This window comes from Lycium ferocissimum, chromosome 2, assembly GCF_029784015.1.
Source record: "Lycium ferocissimum isolate CSIRO_LF1 chromosome 2, AGI_CSIRO_Lferr_CH_V1, whole genome shotgun sequence".
NCBI classification, from domain to species: domain Eukaryota; kingdom Viridiplantae; phylum Streptophyta; class Magnoliopsida; order Solanales; family Solanaceae; genus Lycium; species Lycium ferocissimum.
In genome coordinates this window covers 38,350,919-38,356,833 of record NC_081343.1, presented here as the reverse complement: position 1 = coordinate 38,356,833, position 5,915 = coordinate 38,350,919, and positions in this window count along the sequence as shown.

Below are 5,915 nucleotides of genomic sequence, written 5' to 3'. Positions count from 1 at the left end.
AGCATTATTACACCTTGTCAATAAGTTACAAGTCGAGTAGTATTATTATGATTTTGAATCTGGTCGTTTCTTATGGGAAGATGCATTAAAGCCTCTTAAATTATACACTCACTTCTATTAGTTTTATATTTAAGTAATAAGCTATTTATAGTAGGAATTCTAAACCTCTTTTTAAAAAGAAAAAAAAAATCTGAATTGTCAAGTTGCATAAAGAGTAATTTCACTCTCTTTTATGACGTGAGAGCAAATATTAGCCGAAACACAATAGTCACGTGGTATTTTTGTTTAAATCCTCTTATAATCAATCATTTTTATTTTTTCTCTCTTGTTTTGTTATACATGTTTCTTGATAACTTTTTCTTCTTCTTCTATTACACCTTTGCTGATAAAATATACTTAGCTAAAATCCATAACTTTAAAATAACAATAATATTGAAGAAAATATAATAAAAAAAATTAGTTGGAAAATCATAATCTAATTTTATTAATAGCGGTAACTTAATTTTTTTTTAAAAAAAATAACAAAAACACCAAAAGACAACATCAAATGGACAAAAAATTGAAGATTAAAATGTGGAACATCCATATTTATTCTTTTCTTTCTTCTTCTCTTATCCAATTTTCATGATTTCTTTTTTTCCTATGACTTAGTAACTTTTTGTCGATAATAGTAACTTCACTTGAAAAATCATCCCTAAAGAAACAGTAATATCGAAAAGAAATTAATCAATAACTATAAAATTAGGTGCAAATTACGATAGTGTATTATCAATAATATCAAATCCAGTTGAAACCTGTAACCTCAAAATAAGAGTAGCACAAAAAAAATTAACATATCCGAAACAAAAATCGAAATAGAAAAACGTAGAAACAACAAATAATTTTAAAAAGCTCTAACTTCTTACAAGATTCCACTTTAATAAGCCCTAATTTATCAAAGAGCTTCACTTTTTTTAAGAACCTACGTTTTTAATAAAATTATTCCTTCGTCTAATCGGAGTCTAGAAATTTGTTTATGATATGAATTGGTTTTTTTTTTTTTTTTTAAATTTAATGTACAAGGTTTTCTTCTAGGGATAATAAATAGAAAAAATCAAGATCAGAGGGTAACAAAAATATCCAATAATTTTGGTATGTCAGTTGTAGATGGTACCAAGCTTGGCGGCATGCGTGCGGGGTTCTTTTCCATCAACATTAATTGGATGTTTAATTCTGAAGAAAGTACTACAAGTCATGTCGCCTGACTTAAGTTGACACGAGAATAGCGTATGAAATATACTCATTAATTCAGTTTTGTTCAAGGAGTTTTAAATACGAACGTTCTTTGTCAAATACTAACTGATTTGAATTCATATTTTTTGGGGGTCTAACTTTGATTGTTCTTTCCTTCGAGCTAAGATAGTCTCTATCAAAAACTAATTCCAGAAGCATCTTCCATTCATCTCAACCTAGACTGATCTTTGTTCATGAGATATAATGTAGGAGGGTTTTAATGTATTTTCCCTTTCTTAGTTTGTGTCTAATATGAAGTATCTTTATTACCAAAAAAAAAACGGAAAAGGGCCAAAAATACCCTCAAACTATTGAAAATGATGCAAAAATACCCTCCATCCACCTTTCAGCCCCCAAATACCCTTATCATCCACCTATTGGTCTAAAATACCCTTATCACCACCTATTGGGTCTAAAATACCCTTATCACTAAATTTCTTTTCATTAAACACGTGTCATTTTTCTATTGGTTGGCTTATAAAATTAATTAAACTAATTAATTTTTGCAATATTGACCGATAGTGCCCCCACCCCCCACCCGACCCCCCCCCCCCCCCGTGAAAAAATATTTTTTTTGAAAAAAAAGTTGACTTTTTTTTGCACCCCACCCCGCACCCTACGCATCCCCGCACCCCACCCCCCCCCCCCCCAATGCAAAAAAAAATATTTTTGAAAAAAAAAAGTTTTGACGTTTTTTTTTGGGTTTTTTTAGCTGGGAGGGGACAGGGGCGTAGGGTGCGGGGTGGAAAAAAAAGTCAACTTTTTTTTTTCAAATTTGGAAGGAGGGGGGTGTAGGGTGGGGTTTGACCGGGGGGTGCAAAAAACCCAAAAAAACGTCAAAACTTTGTTTTTCAAAAATATTAATTTTTTTTTGCGTCGGGGGGGGGGGGGGGAGATGTAGGTGCGGGGTGGGGTGCAAAAAAAATATTGTTACGCTTCTCAACTTCCTAGTAAAAAGGACAAGTACCGTAAAATGTCTTGATAAATTAAAATGTATAATGTAATTGAGTTACCAAAAAAAAAATATATCTCACCCTAAAAAACATGGTATATTTTCAACCAAAAATCTAAAAGGCACAAGTGTAGACTACAATTTTTTTTTTTCGCACCCCACCCCGCACCCTACACACACCCCCCGCACCCCTACCCCCCTCCCCCCCCCCCCCCCCCCGACGTAAAAAAAATTAATATTTTGAAAAAAAAAGTTTTGACGTTTTTTTTTGGGGTTTTTTGCACCGCCCCCCCTCAAACCCCGCACCCTACGCCCCCCTCCCCTCCCAGCTGAAAAAAAAAGTTGACTTTTTTTTTCACCCCGCACCCTCCCCCTCCCCCCAACCCCCAAACCCCGCACCCTACGCCTCCCCTCCCCTCCCAGCTAAAAAAACCCAAAAAAAACGTCAAAACTTTTTTTTTTTCAAAAATATTAATTTTTTTTTGCGTCGGGGGGGGGGGGGGGGGGGTAAGGGGAGGGGTAGGGTGCGGGGTGGGGTGCAAAAATAAGTCAACTTTTTTTTCAAAAAAAAAAAAAAAAAAAAAATTCACGGGGTGGGAGGTGGGTGGGGGGAGAGGGGTCGGGGTGGGGGGCACTTAGTTACCCGGTCAATTAGTTTAATTAATTTTATAAGCCAACCAATAGAAAAATGTCACGTGTCTAATGAGAATATTCGGTAGGAATAAGGGTATTTTAGACCCAATAGGTGTGGATAAAGGGTATTTGGGGGTAATTTGAAAAGGTGGATGGAGGGTATTTTTTGCACCATTTTCAATAGTTCGAGGGTATTTTTGGCCCTTTTCCGAAAAAAAAATACACTTGTGAACTCATTCAAGTTTTTAAATGTTAGCGTCAAATCTGAGGATCGGCACGACAACGTAATTGACTCAACGTGCTTCACATGATTAAAATGAAATAAGGAAATTTCTATTAAACAATAGATCTGAATAATAAGTTTTGAGATTAAAAAATTATTATATTACATTTTACATTGTGTTGTTCTTTTACCGAGACGGTATGACTCCGTTGGTAGTTGTAAAACTTAGGTCAATATTAAGTATAACTGTGCATTCTCTATTTTCTTTATTTTCTTAATCAGATTGTCCACTTCAAAATATTTGTATTTGTTATGAAATAATATTAAAAGTACACGACACAATAGATATAGCCAAAGAAGTTGGGGGGTGGGGGGGGGGGGGGGGGAGATTTTATTGCTCTTTCAATTTATGTATCCAAATGAACTGAATTGACTTCCTATTTATAGAAGAAAGGAAGCTACTGCGAGACTTTTCAGCCATTGCGAGGCTTTTCAGGAAGCTATTGCGAGGCTTTTCAGAAGCTGCTGCATGATTGTAAGCTTATCCAGTTGACTGTGTATTTGAATGAACAACCATAATACGGTGTATTTATAACATTCCCCCTCGGATGTTAATTAATAGATTTGTGCCTCGTTAAGACTTTACTAGGAAAAACCCAGTGGGAAAAATCCTAGTGAAGAAAAAAGAGTACACGTATCTAGTAATACGCATTGCTAGCTGCCTCGTTGAAAACCTTACCAGGAAAATCCAAATGGGACAAAACCTTGATTAAGGGAAAAAGAGTACAACGCATATTTACTCTCCCTGATTAAAGCATCACATAATCCTTGAAGATGGTGTACTCCGATCTTCTATACCTACTTATCATATCTTGAGGTTGGCAGAGCATGTGTGATCAAATCTGTCAAACGATCATTTGACAAACTGGTTGATGATCTGCATCTTCCTTCCTTAGATAGAGTTGCGTCATCACCATATAATATTGTTGCAATCACGCTAAGTACATTCTTGACTTGATTCATAAACTGTTGTTATCCTTCTATGATTTGACTGTCATGTAAAACAACATGGTACGATAGTAATCCTTCATGCAAATAGATAATATATCTGGATTGAACTTTTATGTCGATCAGATGAACGCCCTGTATATCCAAAACATTCACAATATTCGTTAGGATAAACACATTCATGTCAGGCTTTCCTTTTCAATATGCAACAGATCTTATTTCAATATCTCCATGTAGGAGTAAAGTATATCATGCTCGTAATTATAACAAGATATGTAAATGCATCAATTGCACAAATATATGGTACTTCAGGACCTATATAATTTTCTCCTTTCAACTTGTTTTAGCATATAATCTACTACTCTTGGAAACTCTTCAAGAGCTCTAATAATATTCAAGTCATTAACTTGCACGATAATATGAAAGGTTCTGATTATCATAAAGAGACAAGGGTAAACATGATTATCTTTGCTCCCTTCGTTAATGAATATTCACATGGGTGATTAAATCATATTCACGTTACCTGATTTAATCCATATAAGGATTATGAACAGGTTCCCTAAGAACTTGTAATGTCTGGACTGCAGGTCCAATAAAGCTTATGCTTACAAGATATATCATATCACTTGGTAATTATTTCTCTTTCAGCATGCTTTAAGAGACGTAGAACTCAGATCCTCACAATCTTAAGCAATATTGCGCCCCATATTGTATCAAAGATATCGTTGATGAGATATCATTTTGTATCGGTTTCCAATTCGACATAACTTACTGAGATCTCATCACTTCATTATTTTCAGGTACACAACCTCCCATAAGGTTTCATGAAGTGTTATGTTGTAGGCTCTTCAAGAGCACATTGCCTCCTTGTTATACCCCATTCAGACCGGGCTAAATAGGTACAACATATTGGAGATTCCTATTTTTGCTTTATTTTAGGTGTCGCCACCTAATTGATTTTAAGGTGAATTAGGGCACCTAATTATTAACTAAGGTAAAGCTAACCAAACCTTGTTAACGGTCTACTTAAGCTACGATTATAGGTAAGGGTTCTAGATTATTCTAAAGGGAAGGGATTAGGCATCCTTTAGAATCCGTTAACTACGGTTTACCGGTCAAACTTAGGTTAGCTAATTAAGATTAAAAATAGTGCTTAAATTTTAAGAAAATAGCTTACAAATATCACGAAAGTTCAAAGGAAAATAATAATAGCTAAAATAAACTTAAAGAAAATAATGATTTATGAAAAAAGAACTTTAAAGGCGAATAAGACTTGTAAAAAAAAATTATTAAGATTTTAAAGAAAGAATATAATGATGCTATAATATTTCATGAATATTGCTAAGGTTTTAAAAATGCTATTTCAAGTAAAACTTACACCAAATATAGTAATCTCGCATAAAAGGAAATTTCAAATGCTATTTAAAATAAAACTTATAAATATTGCAAGAATTTGGAATAATAATGTCATTTAAACCAAAGTTTACAAAATACGTTGGCTTAAATAGAAACCTTTTGGAAGAAAGCTTAACGAGTTTAAAAATTATATTATGAATATAGTAATGTAGAAAATATAAGCTTATTAAATAAGATGCAAAAAGGTAATGAGTTTTCTTCCTCTAACTCTATTAATCGTATTCGGCTAAAACACATATAGTTTGATAAATCTTGAAGAGATTATTTATAAAAGTTCTTGAACATATATTTGTGTATTAGTGGCGTTTTGAAATCTTAAGATATTAAGAATAGAATATGATTCCATTAACTCAAAATACATAGTTACGCTATTCGCAAATGAATCGTCCTAAATAAATAAAATAAATATTA